Raw genomic sequence first — 24,803 nt, forward strand, 5'->3', positions numbered from 1 at the left:
ATATACATATATGCATAAAGTGAGTGAAAGGAGGAAGGACTGGAATCATAATCCGATTTTAAGTCTTTACCATAAGAATAAAACTTGGATTAAGACTCCACTCTTTCCTCTTCACACCCACTTCAACTTGTCATAATGTCTCAACAATATATATATATATATATATATATATATATATATATATATATATATATATATATATATATATATATATATATATATATATATTACATGCTACAGCAAATTGGACTCTGATGAGTTTCCAGTGTAGAGCTTCAAGTCTTCTGTAGATATCTCTAGCAGGGAGAAATAAGGAAAAAAATCTATATCTAATGGGTGGCGCAGTGTACAAGACGTTTCGCTAGTCACGGTTAGCATTATCATTTGTAACATATAGAGGGAAAGTAAGGTTTCATAGACAGAAAGTAAACATTGGGAGAGGGTAAATATAAAAATGGGGGAGATCACATGGAAGGTGACCGTTATTGTGACCTAACACTAGGAGAGGGTACAAGCGAACACTGGGAGAGGGTACTGGTGACAATGGAAGAGGGTACTGGTGAACACTATGAGAGGGCACATGCGAACATTGGGAGATGTAACAACGTAAACAACGGGACAGGATACATAAAGAGTGACCATTACTGTGGCCAGAGTGATCTTGAGCCCCGTCAAAAGCAGTCACTTCTGCCACGGCGGAAATTTGACTTAAACGTCTACATCGGAAACTCATCAGAGCCCAATTTGCTGTCAATACACCTAAAGAAAAATATCTTGCCGCACTACTTCAATATATATATATGTATGTGTGTGTGTGTGTGTGTGTGTGTGTGTGTGTGTGTGTGTGTGTGTGTGTGTGTGTGTGTGTGTGTGTGTGTGTGTGTGTGTGTGTGTGTGAATGGACCGGTGTCTTCGTTGTACCAGTGTGAGACTCCTTCTATGTTATTGGCTAAAATTGGCAGAAGGACGTGAGCAGTCGTCAGTTGTCAGTTTTCCCAATGGGATAATTTGGAGGAAATGCAATTGAAGATGACAGAGAAACCTTAGATTCGGTCCGGAGACGATGTGCCAGCCCTCGGGAATGCATATCCAAATACACACACACACACACACACACACACACACGAACAGCCACGAACATACATGTACACAAACATACACTTATATGTGAAAAACTTATACATACATGCAGCCCATATATCGAATGTGAGAAACGACATATTTACATATGTATGTTCGATTTTAGGTTTATACTTTCGGCGATTTCGCCAAAACATCCTGCTTCCACGGAAAGGGAAATATCGTACCACGGACCCATTAGGGTTGTGGGAAGATGACAAGTGAGAAGAGAGGGACCCAGTACAGAACAGGAGAGCGTATTGCGGTTTAGAAGCGCCCGGTGGAGCGCAGTACACTGCTCACTTTCCGGGGAAGTAGAGAAACGCGTTAGCGCATCTCACATTCGTCATTCGTAGTAAGAATACCTTTGGGAGCACCACTCACGCAGGCGTTTTCGAAAAGTTAAAAAAGAAAAAAAAAACTTAGTGGAAGAAAAAGTTAAATTAGCTCAGGTAAGGCAGAGGCCATTATGTATAGTTCAATCAATATAGATATATTTGCATGAATATCATTTGCATTTGGAAAATGGCTTGCTGAATATCATGTTGATCGTAATGTACACATATCTTCCGTAAAGATGAATAGTGTAAGGAAAGATGATGGCGCAGGGATGAAAGGAGGAGAGTCGAGATGGGTGAAGTAAGGATTTTGAATGAGTTGATAGCCTTCCTTTTTGAATGTGATAGATAAAATAAGTATGTGTAAGGGAGAAACTAGAACAGCGTTAGATAGACAAACACAATCATTATCATACATAGGATACTGAATTCACAATGACCATGGAATAGGGCGTGTGTGTAGGAAGCAATGCAGGGGGAAAATGGCGACAAATTTTGCAGAATAAGGAGAAACCAGCTGATAAAAGGAACAGAAGAAACATATCAGCCTAAACATTAGATTAAATTTATTGTATGATGATAGTCACAATACAAGTAAAATGACAGGGTTAGTGGTGGTGCAAAAGCATTCGACAACACTTGTGAATGTGTTGATGTGGGTGGGAAGAAGACTGGAGTCTTAATACGAGTTTTATTCTTGACTAGTTTCGCTACAGGCTTTTTCAGAATATGTAGATATATGCGATATAGTATTACTCAGTGATCAGAAGGTTAGATATCGATATCAGTAACTGGATTAAAAGGGCAGAAGTAATTCATACATGTAACAACATAACCAGTAGTAGAGATATGCAGAACAGAATAGAAGATTAAGGAATCTGAGAGGGCAGAGAGCGGCTAGCGTAGCTGGAGTGTGGAACATGGATAAAGGTACAGGAGGGCTGTCTGAAAGAGGTAATAGATATACTATGTGAAAAAAGAAGTGTGGAATTAAGGAGATTAATAAGATAGAATTTGGAGAATGTCTTGTCATAAACAGAACAAAAAATGTGAAGGGAATTGAAAACAAATGATAAAAGGGTGGAAGTGAAACTAGGATAGAGTACGTGATGTCATTCTACGTGAGCGACAGATACAAGAGACTGAAGCTATGAAAGTAAGATCTTCAAAGTTTTCAAAGGCATTGGCAACTTAAAAAATTATTAGTTTTTACACTAAATACGAACCAGACAAGAAATAATGGTCTTAAGCTGTCAGGACGTAGATTTAACTTAGAAGTGGGTTGAAACAACTTCACCAACCGTGTAGTTATTGAATGGAATAAACTTTCTACAGAGCGTAGTGCGAGGTAGTAAGGTTTGAAACTTAACATTCGTTTAGATAAACACCTTAGCAATATGCTGCAATGCCTGCCAAATGATTGTTTATTCACTTCTTCGTTTAATTATCTTAACATCCGGTCTAGTTATGGACCAAAAGATTTCCTGTCGGTATATTCTTCTTTGGTAAACCTTTGAAAAATAGGATCTACCTTTCGGAAGGGAGAGCACCATAAAACAAGAAAGCGAAATTATCAAAAGTCTGTGGTGGACAGTCGAACGCTGATGGAAGGCAACAAAGAAGAGTTTTGAGAATTGGCAACATCTTTTGGGAAGACACAAAACAACTGGAAGTGAATGTCACCAAAAGTAAGGTTCTAAAGATGGAAAAAGAAGATAGAAATAGAGCAAAACAACCGAGAGCTCTACGAAATGGCAGTGTGCAGGACACTGGGAGCGAGTGTGAGAGAAAACGATGTAACGAAGCAGGAAATGAAGAATAACTAGTTGGGACAAGGAAGACGACTGGAGAGTTCAGGAAACCGCGTGAAAGGGGCTGGCTTTGGAGGAAGGGGATTGAAAGGAGGGTAATTGCTATCGGTCACCAATAAAAAAAAAATCAAAGTGGTAGAATACATATAATAGAACAAGGGAAGGCAACAAACTAAATACATACATCACACTAGTCGCGTTAAAAGATATAAAGTCACTGCTGTATTACTCATTCTTTCACTGAGTAATAACAAACACAGAAAACGTGATCTAGACAGTTCACAGATTTCAGGGGTAACTTAGCTACAACTACATGACGCCTCATGACGCCGAACTAGGGGTCATCGTACGTAAGAGGCTAAGGAAACGACAAGGTACAGCTGAGATCGTTTGGGTATCTAGAAAGAATGAATGACAAGTTTAAGAGAAAAACATGCAAATTACAATATATATATATATATATATATATATATATATATATATATAAATTGTAATTATATAGAGGTATACGACCCTCATAGATGAGAAAGTGATGTTCATAAAAGCGAGTCAAGTGGCACACACAATGAAGAGAGGAAGAGAGAATGGGCGATGGAGGAAAACAAGAGGATAATTTGCTTTCTGAAATCGAGAAAACATTGCACGGGGAACCAAAGACGGTGGATTTTACAAAAATTTACTTGCTTAACGGTCATATAACTACGTTCTTTCTGTTACACATGGAGTGGGGAAGGAAAACTGTACCATCATTCCAGGCACCTTTTTAGCCTCATTATCTTCAATATGACAAGAGGAGGTTTCATCGTAACAACAACTGAGGGATAACCGTCGAAACTAAAGGAAAACGTAGAATTGTGTGTGTGTGTGTGTGTGTGTGTGAGAGAGAGAGAGAGAGAGAGAGAGAGAGAGAATGTGTGTGCATGTATGTCTGAGGAGATTGTGTGTGTGGGTGGATGTGGATTTTATATATGTGTGTTCATGTGTGTGTGGGTATTTTCATATATACACAAAAATATATACAACCATATACAGTATATACATATATATTATATATATATATTTAAATATATATCTAATTATATATATATATATATATATATATATATATATATATATATATATATATATACACCACTCTTCTTATACGATGGGGGAAGTGAGAAGCTTCCATAGGTCAAGCCCTGTCAATTGCTGCAGGCCGCTGTTTTTTTTTTTTTTTTTTTTTTTTTTTTTTTTTTTTTTTTTTTTTTTTTTTTTTTTTTTTTTTTTTTTTTTTTTTTGCCGATGGTTGGGTCGCCTCCCCGCTTGGCCAGGGCTGTCGGTGAAGTGTGGCGGAAGGTTCTCTCTAAGGCATATCCTGTTAAAAAGTACGGAAAAAGAGTTGGTAATTAACTCTTTTCGTGAGCTCTCAGGCTTTAGAAAAGTAGATTTCTAATAGGGGGAGAGGGAATGAATCAAATTTCCAAGACTCATAGGAAACACAAAGATTGTAATTATTACAAAAATACAGAACTCAACAAACAAAATATAAGAAAATAAAGCATAACAAAATGGACATCAAGACGTTTCGCCGATCCTTCTGCATCCTCAGCTGAAGTGAAGAAAATGAAGAAGGGGCCACAGTTTAACTGGTAGAAAAAGCATGGGAGAAGTCACCGAGCGTGTACTAAGGGAGATCATTCGAAGGACCGCCGATCACCAGGAGAGGTCACGGATTAATTCAAAGGATATTCGGACAGATCACTCCCGAGTTCGGTGCCGATCTGTCTCTCAGTCATTCTCAGAGACGGGGTCTGTTCTTTCTTCCCTTAGGAGGAGTCTGGGAGGCCTCTGCGGCGGAGACACCCATCTTCTGGGGTTGTCCATCTGGCTCCTTCGAACAGGTTTCGTGCTGGAGAGGAGGGAGAAGCCATTTACCTGCCTACTGAAGGCAAGCTGTAGCTCCTTTAACCAGAAGGCCTCCAGGATGACCAGGCTCTGTGGTCCTCTTCTTTTGCCACAACTTCGGCGTTTTTAACCATAGCCTCCCTATCAAGGTGGCGTCGGTGCTGGTTCTACTGATATTGTTTTGGTTTTCCGTGTTGCAGGTGCATAGAGATTTGTTTGGATAATGTGGTGGTGGTCCGTCCCACGTAGACTGAAAGGAGCGTACAGTCCTCCTCTGTGGCATGTGTATTTATATTCACAATCTTCTACAGGAATAGAAAGACCTCTTCTCTACTTTTAAAGAACAAGCCCGCTCTAGAACCACAGGGGGTCCGTCAGTCACACGTAGTATATAAATACACATGCCCAGAGGAGGACTGTACGCCCCTTTCAGTCTATGTGGGACGGATGACCACCTCATTATCTAAACGAATCTCTATGCACCTGCAACACGGAAAACCAAAACAACACCACTGCAACTAGCACCGACGCCACCTTGATAAGGACACTATGGTGGAAAACACCAAAGTTGTGGCAAAAGAAGAGGACCCACAGCACCTGGTCATCCTGGAGGCCATCTGGATAAAGGAGCTACAACTTGCTATCAATAGGCAGGTAAATGACTTATCCCTCCTCTACAGCACGAAACCTGTTCAAACGAACTAGATGAAGAACCCCTGAATATGGAAGTCTCCACCGCAGAGGCCTCAGACTCTCCGCCCAAGGAAAGAACGTGCAGACCCCCGTCGCTGAGAATGACTGAGAGACGGATCGGTACCGAACTCGGGGGTGATCTGTCCGAGTATCCTTTCAGCCAACCCGTGACCTCTCCTGGTGCTCGGCGGTCCTACGATTGATCTCCCTTAGTACACGCTCGGTGACTTCTTCCCGTGGTTTTCGTACCAGTTAAACTGTGGTCCCTTCTCCATTTTCTTCACTTCAACTAAAGATGCAGAAAGATCTGCGAAATTTCTTGATGTTCATTTTGTTCTGCTTTAATTTCTTCTATTCTGTTTGTTGAGTTCTGTATTTTTGTGATCATTACCATCTTTGTGTTTCCTATGAGTCTTGGAAATTCGATTTATTCCCTCTCCCCCTATTAGAAGCCTACTTCTCCAAAGCCTGAGAGATCACGGAAAAAGTTAATCACCAACTCTTTTGCCATTGTTTTAACCGGATATATCTATGTACTATACGTGCGTATGTATATGCTAGTTTTCCTGATTCGATCCAATTATTCCACTTATATTTTCTACTCATTTGTTTCATATATATACAACATAAACTTACCATATGCATATACATATACATATACATACATATACATATATACACACACATACACACACACACACATTATATATATATATATAATTTTATACATGTACATATGTATATGAAGATATATATAGGTGAATGGATAGAGTAGAAATAGGTAAGGAAGAGGGATGTGGGTGTTTCAAGGAGGAAGTGAAAAGATCTGCAAATATGGTAAATGGAACAAGAAGGATGGGAGGGAATAGAAGGAAGGTTAGTGAGCGGTGGAATGATGAAGTGAAAAAGGTAGCATAAGAGAAGATGAGAGCATTCACGGACTGGTTGCAAAGTAGGACGAGAGAGAAATATGAGAAGTATAAAGAAGTATAAAGAGAAGCAAAACAAAAGATAAAGGAGGCAAAAAGGGGAGCACATGTAAAATGGGGAAGGAATGTGACAGAAAATTTTGAAAGCAATAAAAAGATGTATTGGAAATAAATCAAGAGAGGAAGGGGAGGTGAGTCGAGTCCAGAAGAAAAGATAAAAGGCGCAGATGGACAAATCTTAACGAAGAGGAGGCGGTAAGGGGATGATGGAGGGAGATTTTTAGAGAGTTATTGAATGTGAAGGAGGATAGGGAAGAAATGGTGGTAGCAGTGGGAAGCGCTAAGAAAATTATGGTGCTGGGAGAGATAAATGGAGGAGAAACAAGAAAAGATGAGATACAAGTAACTCTGAAAAATATGAGAATAGGTAAGGCACCTGTGTTAGATGGATGTTATGTGGAGTGTCTGAGGAAGAGAGGTACAGTAATAGTGAACTGACTGGTAAGGTTGTTTAATGTGTGTCTAAGAGAGGGTAGAGTGCCAGAGGACTGGAGGAGTGCCTGCATAGTTCCGCTTTACAAGGGAAAAGGGGACAAATATGAGTGTAGTAATTTTTTAAGAATCAGTTTATTGAGTATAGTTGGGAAGGCTTATGGGAGGATTTTATCTGAGATAATTAGGATAGGAACAGAAGGAGATTAGTGAGGAACAGTGTGGGTTTAGGAAAGGTAGGAGTTATGTAGATCAGATTTTTATGATAAGGCAGGTACGTGAAAAAGCTTTGGTGAAAGGTAAGGATGTTTTTTGGGCCTTTATGGATTTGGAAAAGGCTTATGACAGAGTAGACAGGGAGTTACTGTGGAAGGTTTTGTAGATATATGGAATTAGGGGAAACCTGTTAAGGGCAGACTTTTTACGAGGTTAGTAGAGTGTGTGTTAGAATGGAAAGTGTAGAGAGCGGGTGGTTTGAGGTAAAGGTGGAACTGCGTCAAGGATGAGTCATGTCGCCATGGCTGTTCAGTATGTACAGGGATGGGGTGGTGTGGGAGGTAAAGGCGATGGTAATGGGCAAGGGACTGGAGATGGTTAAAGAAAATGGAGAAGAGTGGGATATGAGCCAGTTGTTGTTTTCTGACGACACTGCGCTTGTGGCAGTGTCAAAGGAGGAATGAAGAGAGTTAGTGACGGAGTTTGGGAAGGTGTGCGATAGGAGAAAGTTTAAGGTAAATGTAGGTAGAAGCAAAGTGATGACATGTACAAAGGATAACAGTAAGTTGTAAGTAAATCTGAAAAGAGAAAGGTTGGAGGAGGTGGATAGCTTTAGATATTTTGGGTTGCATGTGGCAGGAAAGGGAGCAGTGGAGGTGGAGGTAAATTGTAGATTAAAAGAAGCAAGTAAATGACTAGGAGGATTAAAAGTAACTATGAGAAATAGGCATCTGCGAATGGATACAAAGAAGAAATTGTATGAAGGGGTGATTATGCCGACGACACTGTATGGGGCAGAGACTTGGAACTTAAGAGAGGCAGAGAAGATTAAATGTCTTTGAGATGAAATGTCTGAGAAGCATGGTAGGGGCTACTATGTTGGATAGAGTCAGAAACAAGATGAGGAGGAGAGAGAGAGTGGAGAAGGAGATGGCCGATAGGGCTGATGGTTGGGACACGTGGAAAGAATCAGTGACGAAAGATTAGTAAAGGAGGTTTAGAGGGCAGAGGTGGAGGGAGGGAACTTGAGGGGACGACCAAGGATGAGATGGATGGATGGGGTGAAGGGTCGTTGAGAAAGAGGGAAATGTCTGTTGAGTAAGGAAGTGAGAAGGCAGGAGATAAGGATATGTGGAGAGTGACGGTGTATAGATGATATTGTTAAACAAGGAAGGGAGGGGCTAGGGATGGGGGATAGGGGATGATTATGTGTGAAGGTTATTTTGACGCAGCCTGATGGATTTCTCCCCGTCTTCTCTTTTTCTTCATGAGAGAATAGAGAGGGGGGGGGTCACTGATTAAATGAAGCAGCCTTACTGTGGTTGTACTATGTCTTGCTACATTACCTCTGACCCAGAGCAGTGAGCGGGATGCAAGATTGACCCATCATCCATGGGGATCTAAGATGTGAAGGGGGGGAGTGCAATGAGAGGGATTAGGTACGTGTCTTTGATTTGGCTACCTCCCTTATAAGGGAGAAAAAGCTCTTGGTATACACACACACACACACACACACACACACACACACACACACACACACACACATTATATATATATATATATATATATATATATATATATATATATTATATATATATATATATATATATATGTATGTATATACATATACATTTATATATACGTTTATGTATACATGTATGTGTATATAAGTTTATGTACTTCCTATTGTGAGGTTATTTTTAAAACTTGTGGAAGTTTAAACTTGGCAGGCCTCCCAGGGAGAGGGTGAGGGAGTGAGGGAGGAAGGGAATGAGGGAGGAAGGGAATGAGGGAGGGAGGGAGGGAGGGAGGGAAGCAGAGGGAAAGTCTTCTCCTTCTGAGAGAGATCACTACGCTGACTTTTGGTCCCCACTCGAGAGAATCCTTCTGGGTTTCATCATCATTGTCATTACCAACTGCTTCACTTCCACGCCTTCGCCAGTCCTCACGGTCTCTCCGGGCAATCTCCCATGCAGTCACCCTCCCCACTCCAAATAACTCTCGACAGATTCCATCAATTTGCCCTCAACCGTGAATTTTGTGCGCGTCCCCTTCCTCGACTCCTCCATCAAGGCGTTCGTTTGCAATTTATGTGGTTCTGTTTAGGTTCGTTGAGAAAAAGGAGGTGAATTACTGTCAGATGGTTAACAAACGTTTGAAAGGAAAGGAGGGAAAGATGGGTAGGGCAGAGTTTCAAGTATTTTCCTTCGTGCATTGGTCACCAGCCGTAACTGGTAAGACTATATACCGATCCTTTATTGGTTACCAAAGCCAATCGTCAGAGGAATATAACATTCATTCACTACACTGATACGATATCACATATATAAACACACACACATATATATATATATATGCACAAGTATCACAAATCACACGTGACTACACCGATATGCTGAATACCACAGAGAAAAGAAAAATTCTTGGAATCCGAGCGCTTTCGTGACATTTTCACATGTGTAAATATCACGAAAGCGCTCGGATCCCAAGAATTTTTCTTTTCCCTATGGTATTCAGCATATATATACATGTATATATATATATATATACATGTATATATATATATATATATATATATTATATATATATATACATACACAAGAACACACACAGACATACACACACACACACACACACGCACACATAAACACACAAGCTCACAGATTTATGTAAACAATGTGCATAATTAAAGATATGTTCGATTACATATGTAGGTGGCTGTGTATATATACATATATATATATATATATATATATATATATATATATATATATATATATATATATATATATATGTATATATATATATATATATGACGTAATTGAAGTAGGAAACGCAGGAGTCTTAGTCTCAGTTTATTCCTGACTAGTTTCGCAGGTATGCTTTTTGAAAAAGCATACCTGCAAAACGAGTCAGGAAAAAATTCAGACTAAGACTCCTGCGTTTCCTACTCAACTTACGTCAACCGGTCAGGATGTCTCAACATATAGATATATATATATATTTATATATATATACATGTGTGTGTGTGTGTGTGTGTGTGTGTGTGTGTGTGTGTGTGTGTGTGTGTGTGTGTGTGTGTGTACGTGTGTGTGTGTACGTGTGTGTGTGTGTGTGTGTGTGTGTGTGTGTGTGTGTGTGTGTGTACGTGTGTGTGTGTGTACGTGTGTGTGGTGTGCATCTGTGTGTGTGTGTGTGTGTGTGTGTGTGTGTGTGTGTGTGTGTGTGTGTGTGTGTGTGTGTGTGTGTGTGTGTGTGTGTGTTTCTGTGTGTGTGTGTGTGTGTGTGTGTGTGTGTGTGTGTGTGTGTGTGTGTGTGTGTGTGTGTGTGTGTGTGTGTGTGTGTGTGTGTGTGTGTGTGTTTGCATGCATGTATAAATATGTGTGTGTTTGTGTGTGCGTTCGTGTCTGTGTCCATTTGTGTCCACGTTTCATACTGTATTGTTGATATGTGCGCGTGTGTGCGTACGTGTGCGCGCGAGTACGCGCGTATGCGTATGTATGTGTGCGTATGTGTGTGTGTGTGTCTCTGAACATGTGAATTTCTGTGCTTGTGTGACCATGTGAATGTGGTTCAGTGCGTGTATAATTTTGTGTGTGCTTGTGTGTACATGTATGTATCATTGTATGTTTACATATATTTTCTTCTGCAGCGCCTCTTCCCTTGGTGAGGGTGGCAAGTCCCCCTCCCCCCCTTTTCCTCCTCCCCCCCCCCCCCTTTCTCCTTCACTATTACAAGTTGGTAGCGTGGGCACCAACGCCAAAGGCATAGAAAGGACGGGGCAAGTTCCCCGTCTCTCATATACTGCGAAACTAGTCATAAGGATTTTACCTCCCACCGACGACCCTCCTCCTCCTCCTTCTCCTCCTCCTCCCCTTCCTCCTCCTTAGGTCTCTCCTCCACTAACTCATCTCCTCCTCCTCCTCCTCCTCCTCCTCCTCCTCCTCTTCCTCCTTCTCCTCTCAACCCTCTCTTGGAACAGCCATTACCTTTTTCCGGTGCTGTTCTTTTCTTCTTTGAGCAATCCTCCAAACCTAGACTTTCGTACTTTTTTTTATTTCACTATTTTTCTTTTCTTTTTATCAAATATATATCTTCAACGATGACTCCTCTTTTCATAATTTTCGCCTAACAGTACCTTCTCAAAAGAGAGCGTTCTATCTATCTTCTTCATCAGCCTCACCTTCTCACTGTACTTTGCCCAATATATTTGGCCCACTCTCTCAACACGACACAGTCACTCCTCGTCTACGATCATATCAATATACTCGAAGACAGTCTTTCCAATGTCCACAGCTCATTTTTGTACGGCAGTGCGGTTTTGCGACAGCCCGTCTCTATTTCGAATTATTTTTCTAACTTTGCATCAATCATTTCGTGTTCTATTTCCACCATTCCATCTACCTCTACAACTATTTCAATCTGAAGACCAAAATTATTTCCAAACAGTTCATTTCTAAATTGATTCTTGTGGTCTCCTGTTTACTTTCTCGTTTTCATAAATTCACTCTTTTTAACAGGCACTCGATCCCCTACTATCACACTTTTTTTTTTTTTTTTTTTTTTTTTTTTTTAGGTGGCTATTCGAGGGTCCCACTCTATTGCTAACACACCACTCTGCTTTCAATGATTATAACTCCATTTCTTTCTCTATGACCACCTATCTCTAAAGATCTTGCGATTTATCTTTTATCTTTCATCTCTCCTCCACCCCAGACACTGATCTCATGCCCAGAGACCTGAGTTATAGTTCTTTCGTTAGTCCGTACGTGTAAATATTGAACATCCATGGAAACATCACCCATCCCTGTTTCAGCTCTGTCGTTTACTTGAATCACTTTATCTTTTATTATATCTTTCCGTTTCCTTGTATATTGCCCCACCGCTCTCAGCAACTTCGGTCCCATGCAATACGCAACCCAAAATCTCTATCCTACTTTTTCTAGATTTTTCGAGTTCATGCAAGAAAAAGTTAGTCTTTTCTTTCATGTACTTTTTGCTTATATGCTCTTCAAGATAAACACTTAATCAACATATCATCCACTTTTCTCCATGATCTCCCATACCAGCTTCTGTAATCATTCTTCTTAACATTTTTCTAGCAAACTCAAAAAACTATATATTTTCAATTCGTGTATTTTCCTTTACCTTCTTTTACTTTTCTAAACGTGTACCACATATACTCTTCTCCAGTCTTGTGGTATTCCGCCTTCATTACAAATTTAAAAAATGCTGTGTATTCATTCCATGGAACTTTTTTTTTTCAATATGGATTCCATTGTTCCCTTCACTCACGACGACTTGTCCTCCATCATTTTAGTGCCTTCCCGCCTCTCCATTTCCCATTTTCTCTCACTCAAGTCTTCCCTCGAACTCTACTCTTATCAATTTCATCTCTGACCTTAGTGTTTAAGGCCCCCTTTCACACTAGGCAACTAGTGACCGTCACTAGTGGCGGTCACTAGTTGCCTAGTGTGAAAGTCTCGGGCAACTGCAAGCAACCAGTGACTGTCACCGAGCTGTGGAATCCTTTCTCATCATCTCATTAGTCGAAAGAATGGCATCAATAGAGGAGGTGCTTCTGTTGGCTTTGCTGGTCAAGAAAAAGAGACGGTCGGTGACGGCAACTGCCAGTGACGGTCACTTGTTACCGGAGCGGGCAACAGCCATAGCCTGTTGTGCAACCGGGCAACCGCAGTGACGTAGTGTGAAGGGTTAATTGAAAATAATGGTAGGCAACTAGTGACCGTCACTAGTTGCCTAGAGTGAAAGGGACCTAACACGAAATTAAGCACCTCCTGTTCAGTAATCTCTTCCTGTTTATGTTTTGCATGTTGATTTCACACAGCAACCTCTCTCAACTTTCTCTGAGAGTAGTCATCTTCATTATAACGTGTCCTTCCTATTTCTTTTTTTAAATGCTATAGTCATACCTTCCTCCAGCTTCTTCGTTTTCTACCACCGCCATTCCGATCCTCATCTCGTTTTTACTTTTGGTTTTTCATTTACTTCACAAAACTCTACAGTGCCTCTCTCCCTGACCTACTCCTGTCCCCTAAGATCTAGAGGATTCCCCCCACTTATCCTGCCTTACACTATTATTCCCATATATCTCGTGTATACTGTTTATTAATCTTTTTTCCCGTGGACATTTGCGCTAGTTACTCTCTCTTTGAACACATCTACAAACTCTCGATTCTGCAAATAACTATTATTCTCTGAATTTTGTCAACTTATCTGGATATATCTTTTTGTCATTTTGATTTATTTCCAAACCTCTTCCTCATCATCCTGACTTCTGTTGTGACCTCTTTGATACTGTGTTTTACGATTCTTCCTTGTTTACACTGACAAAAGCCATTCCACCAGGCCCATACCCTTCCTCACGGTCCTACACCCTATTATGATGCCCTTCTAATATCATACATGTATATATAACTTGATACAAAAAAAAGAAAAATAATAATTACCTTTACTCCTGAGTAAGCGGAAGTACATTAATGACTGGAAAAAAAATCTTCTTGCCTTCCAATTTCTGGTTAATCACATTTGTAACGTAAATGTATGTACACACATTCTTTTTCATACAAACGTACTTATATATATACATATATATACGCCCTCTTGAATATCCAAAAGTGCATCACAATCTAAAAAACCTCTCCTCTTTGCCCTCCAGTTTCTAATATATACCCTTTACATACATAAACATGCATACTCATTACACTAATCCCTATCTTTCTACATTTCAAGATATACATATGTATTTAGACATTTTACAGAACAATTGCAAATAAATACATGCTGTTCTAGGTATACATTAACAACCGAAAAAAAAACAAATCTGTCTTCTTTGCCTTCCAATTGCTGATTAAGTACCCTTTGTAAATAAGATATGTATGTTTACTTTTTTACACAAAAGTGAAACTATATACAATTCCTTAGCATACAATAGCACATTAATAACTGAAAGGCTGTCTTCTTTTTGTCCTACTTCTGTTTTATAATATTTGTGCTCAAAAAGAAAAAAAACAAGGAGGAAAAAATAAAAATAGAGAATATACCCTATGAATGTCACATCAACCAGCAGCTAGGATGCTTATTCTTTGTATTTCTCCATGAAATGTCAACTTGGAAAACCAAAATACTTTGCAACCCGGAAAGGCCACTTTTTTCAAACGTAAGTATATACTTCAATTCTTTAGTATGCGAAACCACGCTATTGAAATAATATGTTCTTCGCCTTACACTTAAGATAATATCCATTTCATAATGTCCTCTTATATTATATATATATATATATATATATTATATATATACATATATATATACATATATATATATATACATATATATATGTACATATATATGTACAAAACTGAATGGGTCCCAGTGAACAGATATACATTTTTATCAACTACAATTCACTTTAATTCTAAGCCATCAACATCGAGAGACTCGAGGAGGCCAACATGCAGAAATTGAAACGTGGTACAGCCAAGGACTCGAACCTGCGCTAGCACGTGACAAGTGATAGTGACTTAACCGATTGCGTCATTAAGAGCTCTCTTGATGGCGCAATCGGTTAAGTCATTAGCACTTGTCACGTGCTAACACAGGTTCGAGTCCTTGGCTGTACCACGTTTCAATTTCTGCATGTTGGCCTCCTCGAGTCTCTCGATGTTGATGGCTTAAAATTAAAGTGAATTGTGGTTTATATATATAAATATATTATATAAATATATCAAAACACCACTTGAACACGTGGTCCACAAATGTACAGATCACCACATGGAAAATGAAAGACTGACAAATCAATCGTTTTCGTCTATACTGACATATTCAATGTATCTTGAAAATGTTAATATAGACAAAAACGTTTGGTTTTTCAATCTTTCATTTTCCATGTGATTTGTACATACATATATATATATATATATATATATATATATATATATATATATATATATATATATGTGTGTGTGTGTGTGTGTGTGTGTGTGTGTGTGTGTGTGTGTGTGTGTGTGTGTGTGTGTGTGTGTGTGTGTATACAAACGTAAACACACATATATATTTACTCATACATTTACAGATATAGAAATTTGTACTGTTTGGCTTCCCCTCCTGTACCGGTTCGAATTTCCCTTTTTTCTGACGACATCCTGACTATTCTGTTCATCTGCAAAACACTTTTTTTTTTTTTTTTTTAAGAATAAGGCTACAACTATTTTGATGAACTACTTCCGTACCGACTGATACTTTCCCTCCTGCTCGGGGGTACGCCATTTCTTCCTTTATTTATTTATTTATTCATTATTATTATTATTATTATTATTATTATTATTATTATTATCATTATTATCATTATCATTTTCTATTATCATTATTATTATTTTTTCATCTCTGTGACGCTTCTTTGATAGCGAGGTGGTTAAAAAAAAGGTCGATGGTCAGTCGGAGGCCACGGCCGCTGAGAACTAGAGAACCCCCGGGACACCATTTCTCGGGAGCAGAGTGTCTGGCTCCTCAGCAATAACTCCCCCTGCAATCCTTTCGTGACAGTCACCACCGCACTCCTTCCATCATAAGCCCTCAACCAGCATCCTATAAGACATCCTACTCATTCAAGGGAATGGTCCTTAGATCAGCAAGGACAACTTCGCTGCTCTAAAGAAACCCTCTGAGCATTGCTGTCCATAAATGTCATCTTGCAGAAGACGAAACGATCCAGCCCGTTGAAGGACCTTGTGTCCTGAAGCTTCCCTCCTTACGGCCGGACCCACCATCTGACGTAGGACCTCGCTTTTCCACATCTCTTTCTTCAGACCTCAGCTCGGACTAACGTTCATACCCAGTGTTCCGACGTCGGGCGGTTCCTGCCCCTGTTTCTCACGACAACACCGCGATCTGGCGCGCTGCAGCAAGACGGCTAGAAACTGAGTCTTCACAGTACTTCGATCCTGTGCATAGGCGATGGACAGTCGTTTGTTCCGGGTCTTTGAGACACACTTATATTCAGTCTTCTACTGCAGGATGGGCCCATCCCGGCTCTTCCAAGCATGTGGGACTTGTGTTCCACTAAAGGACAGGACAGTTTCATTCTCTATTCACTACGAAGCAAACCAACTAGATAGCCGAACTCTGCTGCAGGAGACGCTCCCATCCCAGATATCCTCAACTTCTGTGTTTCCCGTGTTCCGCCCCAAGGCAGTGCCACCTTGATTCTTTGCGACATCTGAATCTTGTGCACTGGGAAAAGATAGTTTCACTCCAGCTTTTCAAAATGGTTGGATTCTGCACTGTGCTGCGGGACGATTTCCGACCTATTTTCCCGCGACTCCGATCTTGTGTTTTGCTGCCAGGAGGGAAAGGCTTAGTTATTCAGGACTTAACTATGGCGTTGGAAACTGTATTTTCCCTAGTTATGTTCTTAGGCCAAATATCGAACCATTAATATAATTCATCTTTTGGCAAACGAACACGAGGGCAGTTTGTCCTTGTCATTGTTTTTCTTCCCCACAAATGAATCACTTCCCCTGCAGAAACCGTTTGTCACTACTAAGAACTTCTCGAAGACCTAACATTTGGCCACCGAACCAGAAGAAATTTAGTTTTCAGCAGCCTTAGGAGTTTGAGCTGCACGAGATCCCTGACTGCAGCTAGCTAGACGAGGACTTGGAGCTCACAGCACGATGATCTTCCATATTGGCTGCACAAGGTTCTGCATTCCAACTGCTCTAGGACTTGCACTTCAGGTACAGAAGGACCGTGACTTTCAATTGCACCCAAATAAGGCTTTTGATTACACCACGTTTCGATTTCCATCTACACCGGTGGTGGCTTACCACTGAGTCATGTGACAACTTGGGTTGAGCAGCTCGATGACCTAGACTTCAGATTTCCACTGCAGAGAGATCACAACTTTGCATAAATTTTACTCCACAAGGTCTTCATTACGAATGATTCATGAACTATTTGAGGTTTATGTTTCGACGTACTAAAAATCGGCCGCCGAGTGATCGAATTACTGAATACGAAAACTCTGATGCATTTAGCATTCTCATCCCGTCAGCCACTATCCTGTTTAAGCGAACTGCCGAATGTCAACACAACTTGCTCCTTATTTACATCACACGAACCACTACACGAGCTACTGAATCTCACTACAGCAGCAGAATGTAAGATCACTTTCAGAGATGTAACGCCTTACCTCCCGGAAACAGTCCAGCAGCAGTGTCACCATTCTCACCTTGGGTGGCCCAGGAATAAACAGCCCAGTGTCCGGGCCAGCAGCACCCGGAACAACATCGCCTAGGTCGTCGACGCCCATCCCCATCTCCCCCCGGTTACTCTGTCCTTCAATGGGAAGGTACGACTTCAGCTTATTCCAAGAGAAGTCTGTGCAGACGGATACAGAGAGAAACGTCAAATTTGGTGCTTCCACTATGGACTAAAGGCCAGCTGTGTAAAGATGGATGGCATGACACTAAGTAAAGCAAATTCATTTGATATTTTGTGACGAAGGAGTGAGACAGAAATCACATATCCGTACGCGGGGAAGGCGGTGACCACCTCGCAGGTTTTTAGCCAAGGCTTCCATTAGCTTCGACCTCAAAGGGAAGGGGTTGTTAAGTAAGTTTCACTTTAGGAGGGGAGGGTTGATGGTCTATAATATTTCGTCATCCTTTCCAATTGTTAGGCAAAGGCTGTAGTCACCAGAACCGGCATCTGTGGCCGCCTTTTTATGGAGCAGGGCTCATGGCCAGGCCTTAGTTTATGTATGGCTACCCCTCGTCAGCCACCTTACAACAAGCATTTTTACCACCATAGGAATGTCACTCCTTTCGGACATCAGTTATGGGGAGTGGTATTTCCACGGCATCCAGCGACCAAAGTGGACTATTCACCACACTTAAGAGACAAATGGATCCAACCATCGGACTGCGTGTCCTCTCAACACTGACCTGTCTGCTGTTTGGCAACGTTAACCTACTTCCAATACCCAAAGGGGAAGTAGCCATTCAGTCTAAGGAGTTTCTTTACCCCTTGAGCTTTCTTTGTTACCAACAGACGCCCCTGTGCATAGGGCCCTCTTCCTTGTTTCTCTTTTATAGACCGTATGCAGATCGTCCCGATATCTGAACTTGATGTTCAGCCACAGGATGGATACCTTCAGCCCTGTTCTTAATGACCTGATGCTCTTTAGCAAGATGATTTTGATATTCATGACGCTTAGATCCGCCACCAGATGATTCCATCACGTCTCTGTGCCCTACACTCCACCGCAAGACGTTTCGGTCCCGTTTCTTGACGACGCCCGGACCATGCGCTGTATCGTAGGACGGTTTCACCTCGGTTCTTTGGCATGTCTGTATCCTGTACTCTGACTATGGGTTCATTCGGGGTTTTCAAAGCACTTTGTCGAAAGATAGATCCTGGCCCGTCTCTACTTGACTTAGGACCTCGGTTCTTTGTCATGTCTGTATCCTGTACTCTGACTATGGGTTCATTCGGGGTTTTCAAAGCACTTTGTCGAAAGATAGATCCTGGCCCGTCTCTACTTGACTTAGGACCTCGGTTCTTTACCATGTCTGTATCCTATGCTCTGATTATGGGCTCATTCAGGGTTTTCAAGGCACTTTGTCGAAAGATAGATCCTGGCCCGTCTCTACTCGACTTTGAATACTATGATCCCTACCAGAAACTGCCCAGTTCATCAGGACCCCACTACCCCACGGGAGATTACACTCTGTTTCAGTAGGTTTGAGAAAAGATAAATTCACTTTTTGACATTGTTTCAGCCAATCACCTGGGGAGGTTGCCATAAAATGAGTCTCGATTTTCTTCTTATGGCCTCCGTAAGTCTACCGAGGATTTTTTTTATTTTTTTTTTAATTGAATGTTTACAAGAGTATTATTTTTTGTTCATTTTTTTCCTCTCTCCCTACCCACAGAGTCCCCGAGCTGCCCGAAAGTTTTTTCTTTTATTATTATTATTATTATTTATCTAACACGGACTCCACAAAGGAGGTCCTGTCACGATAAAGTTTTATGTGGATATATGACACAGCAATTCCTCTATCTACAAACTTAATCGATTTTCAAGCTTGTACGCAAGCATTTTCTTTTTTTCGGAAATTACTCTTACAAACTCATTTAGACATAAGTCGAATTTTCTACGAAAATTACTCTTACAGACTGATTCTTCTTCTTGTGTGGTAAACTTAGATATTCAGATTCAGGTTTTGTACTTTATGTTGTGTCAAATGAAAGAAAATGGGCAAAACTTGACGTCACCCCTCACCCCCCACCCCCCACCCCTGCCACGATGTTACACCCATCCCTGCCAGTCGCCTCCGTCTTTGTGTCGCCATGGCAACGGCAGCGTGACGTCATGGCTAATCTCGTCGAACTATCAAAACATAGTTACTCGCCTTCATCAATGTAAAGGTCTACTGTTTCCTAATTTGGGAGTTTTTATCAACTTAATTATGAAGATTATTACTTTTAAGCTTGTAAAAGTTATTAGAAAATAAATGAATGATAAGTTCACGTCACTTCATTCACCTAAATTCGCGAGGTGGAACAAGGTGCCTAGATTCGCGAGATGGAACAAGATGCCTAGATTCGCGAGGTGGAACAAGATGTCTAAATTTGCGAGGTGGAACAAGATGCCTAAATTCGTGAGGTGGAACAAGGTGCATAGATTCGCGAGGTGGAGCAAGATGCCTAGATTCGCGAGGTGGAACAAGATGCTTAGATTCGCGAGGTGGAACAAAATGCGCATTAATAAAAACTCCGAAATGCAATTACTTTTCTAAATTTTGAACCTCAAAATGTTCAACTTCGCATTTTCGAAAATTCTTAAGTCGAAGGTCTGTATGTCTGAGACTCACTGCAAAGCGTCTCACACTGTGAGTAACGCTACTGATCCAGCCATGTCAACAAGTCTGTTTTGCTTCCGAAGACAAAAGACTATGGCAACGGTGTGGCTCGTTTCTCAGTCATTTACACTCTGTGTGTGTGTGTGTGTGTGTGTGTGTGTGTGTGTGTGTGTGTGTGTGTGTGTGTGTGTGTGTGTGTGTGTGTGTGTGTGTGTATGTGTGTGTGATTCACCATGGTCTTGGATCACGTGTTGGACTCTTGATCGACACCTATTTCCTTCCCGGAAGAGTGCTCAGAGCTCGTATATGACCAATCTATTGGTAACACACACACACACGCACACACACAATTCCCTGCCCATGAGAGTTTGGAGTAACGAATGTGTGTGTGTGTGTGTGTGTGTGTGTGTGTGTGTGTGTGTGTGTGTGTGTGTGTGTGTGTGTGTGTGTGTGTGATTCACCATGGTCTTGGATCACGTGTTGGACTCTTGATCGACACCTATTTCCTTCCCGGAAGAGAGCTCAGAGCTCGTATATGACCAATCTATTGGTAACACACACACACACACACACACACACACACACACAATTCCCCGCCCATGAGAGTTTGGAGTAACGAATATGTGTGTGTGTGTGTGTGTGTGTGTGTGTGTGTGTGTGTGTGTGTGTGTGTGTGTGTGTGTGTGTGTGTGTGTGTGTGTGTGTGTGTGTGTGTGTGTGTGTGTGTGCGCGCGTGTGATTCACCATGGTCTTGGATCACCTGTTAGACTCGTGATGGACAGCTATTACCCTCCCGGAAGAGAGCTCAGAGCTCATATATGACCGATCTATGGGTAATGTTTTGACCTTACACGCACACACACACCCAACTCCTCGCCCACGAGAGTTGGATTAACGACTCGCAGCGCAGTGATACTGAAATTACTTCATCCCTGGGCGTGATTCGAACCCGGACCGCCGTTGTGGCGGCCGGGAACTCAACCAACTGCGCCGTCAAGTGTGTGTGTGTGTGTGTGTGTGTGTGTGTGTGTGTGTGTGTGTGTGTGTGTGTGTGTGTGTGTGTGTGTGTGTGTGTGTGTGTGTGTGTGTGTGTGTGTGTGTGTGTGTGTGTGTGTGTGTGTGTGCTTCTTTACGCATAAACGTGAGCGTAAGTATACTCTTCACCCAAGTAATTGGGGTCCCCTCCCCCCCTTTCCTGGGCCAACATCCAGCGAATGGAATCCCCGTGTGTGGTCACCACGACAGACCATGCCCTACTGTAGGACCCACGGTGGTGATGGTTCTGATACGGAACGTGCACTCCCCCTTCTCCCAAGATCCGAAAGCCATCGTGGCAGAGAAGACGGGCTATCATCAATTCACCATCTGTCTCGTTCTTATCAAATATATTGACATAAAACGTAACGCGTCGGATGCCAAAGTAAGAACAAGACAGATTTGTGTTGAGTGCGTGACAGGAAGAGAGAAAGAGAGAGAGAGAGAGAGAGAGAGAGAGAGAGAGAGAGAGAGAGAGAGAGAGAGAGAGAGAGAGAGAGAGAGAGAGAGAGAGAGAGAGAGAGAGAGAGAGAGAGAGAGAGAGAGAGAGAGAGAGAGAGAGAGAGAGAGAGAGAGAGAGAGAGAGAGAGAGAGAGAGAGAGAGAGAGAGAGAGAGAGAGAGAGAGAGAGAGAGAGAGAGAGAGAGAGGGAGGGGGGGGAGGGAGGGAGGGAGAGAGATAGAGAGAGAGAGAGAGAGAGAGAGGGGGAGGGAGGGAGTGAGGGAGGGAGGGAGAGAGGGAGGGAGAGAGAGAGAGAGAGAGAGAGAGAGAGAGAGAGAGTGAAAGGGAGAGGGAGAGGGAGAGGGAGAGGGAGGGAGGAAGGGAGGGCGAGAGAGTTACAAGGAATCTCGGTACCTCAAAAGGTTTTACAACCCATACCGAGAAGGTAGGGTTAAAAGGTTCCCGGGGATTCACACCAGGACTTACATTAATGCATGTAGCACCTTGTCTAATCGACTTTTGAGCTGATCGTCTGAGGAACCGTTTACCACGTCTTTGGGCAGTCTGTTCCAAGTGTTGCAGATTTTATAGATAAAATAGTCCCCAACCTTGTCACAAGAGTGACGAAGGGGATTGAGTTTCCACCCACGATTGCGAGTGGCATTTATGTTCAAGCTGAAGAGATGTCGATAGACAATGTTATCAAACCCTTGAAGTGTTTCGAAAATCTCTGTTAAATGTCCTCGCGACCTTCTGGTTTCTTGAGAAAAGAGCCCCAAAGCCTTTAGACATCTCTGTTAGCCCATGTGTCTAAGAGGGCGTTTAAACGGTCGAACGGTTCGTCGAACGCGGTTCGACAGACACGTGTTTAAAGTGATGTGTGAACGTGTGAACGGGGTATTTGGGGTTTAACCAACGTGTTCGACAACCAAATACCCCGTTCATACGTTCACACATCACTTTAAACATGTGTTGGATTAAGTTTCGTTGCTCGTGCCTGAACTCGTTCTAGCCTCTGCATGTCCATCCTGAAGCTCAGCAACCAAAACTGGACGGCGTATTCTAGATGAGGATGAACTAGAGAACTGTAAAGTGTCAAGACTATTTCTTGGCTCCGGTAACAAAACTGTCTTCTGATGTAACCTAATAGCCTCCTTTGTGCCTTCTTTTCTACTTCAGTACACTGTTTTGAGGATTTGGGGTCGCTGCTAATCAAGACACCCAAATTTTTTTCCCAATAGTTTGCCCTCTGGTCTGCATGCCCGTATATGCATAATCTTACACTTGTTCAGATTAAATGGTATCAGCCACTTCTCAGACCACTCTATCACTTTCTTTAAGTTTGACCTAAGAATTTCTACACTTTTAGGTGTTGGGACATTTACTTCCCAATTTAGTGTCATCCGCAAACTCAGCTATGCAGTTAATAGTCCCAACATCTATATCATTAATATAGATGATGAAGAGGAGCGGACTCAATTAGAGAGAGAGAGAGAGAGAGAGAGAGAGAGAGAGAGAGAGAGAGAGAGAGTGCATTACTGAAGTGATATACTTTAATCAGTACGAGTGTAATCTGTGATGTAGGCCCTGTTGAAAATGGAATCTAATGTGTTGGAATCTACAATATATTTTGTAGGAAGAAGTCATACATCTCAGCTCGACAAAAATTGGTGAGAGTCGAAGCTCCCATCATAAGAACTAAAAACCTGATTAAACTAACAGAATCTAGTTCAAGCATTGCCTAGAGAATAATAAAGAGATCAGAGCTAAGAACGGTAATGGAAAACATGGGCGAAGTCTGGGTTTGACGAGGAAACAATTTAAGAACATAAGAACATAAGAATGAAGGAGACTGCAAGAGACCATAAGACCTACACTAGTAAGCTCTGTATCCATCACCACCTGTCATCCCCATCCATAAAGTTGCCTAATAGTTTCTTAAAACAACCGATAGTTTCAGCGCTTACTACATGGTTACTAAGTTTATTCCATTCATCGACCACCCTTTTAGTAAACCAATTCTTGCCCATTTCCTTTTCAAATCTAAATTTGTCTAGTTTATAACCATTACTGCGAGTCCTGCCCTGTTGTTTTGATGTGACCTTGTTTGCATCACCCTTGTTAAAGCCTTTGGTCCATTTGAACACCTCTATTAGATCACCCCGCACACTGCGTCTTTCCAGAGAGTGTCAGTTAAAACTATTAATGAAAGTGGGAAGGCAATGTTGCTTGGGGATTCCAGCGACTTGCTGACTGCATGGACTTCGAAGAATAGTAAGAACAGCACAGGGAGATCGGGAATAAGGAAGGAAGAGGAGGCACCTAGACTGGTGACGACTCCGGATGAGCGACGAGACAAATGTTGGTGAGTATCTGGGGAGGCGATGAAACGACAAGTCTTCTTCTGACAGAAACCTGGAACCAATGTGATCGCCGCCCTTTGCTTTGTCATATATATATATATATATATATATATATATATATATATATATATATATATATATATATATATATATATATATATATATATATATATATATATATATATATATATATATCATTAATCTCATTCGGAGACCATACCATCATTGCATCTCCTAATCTAAGATGAATCAGGATTTCCATAACAACAAAGGATTACAAAGAAGGAGCATACCGTCATGGGACCTTTTGGTCCATAACTATGTATTGTCGTCTCCTTTGGTCCATAACTATGTATTATCGTCTCCTCGTCCATGTAATGGAGAGCCCCTTTTATGTTCGTCAATAATCAGTACATTCCATCCACAATTTTAGTAATATGGTTGTCATGTGATGTGGTAGTGTGTGTGTGTGTGTGTGTGTGTGTGTGTGTGTGTGTGTGTGTGTGTGTGTGTGTGTGTGTGTGTGTGTGTGTGTGTGTGTGTGTGTGTGTGTGTGTGTGTGTGTGTGTGTGTGTGTGTGTGTGTGTGTGTGTGTG

Source organism: Oratosquilla oratoria, chromosome 20 (assembly GCF_046742065.1).
Source record: "Oratosquilla oratoria isolate Oo_2021 chromosome 20, ASM4674206v1, whole genome shotgun sequence".
In the NCBI taxonomy this organism is placed as follows: Eukaryota; Metazoa; Arthropoda; class Malacostraca; order Stomatopoda; family Squillidae; genus Oratosquilla; species Oratosquilla oratoria.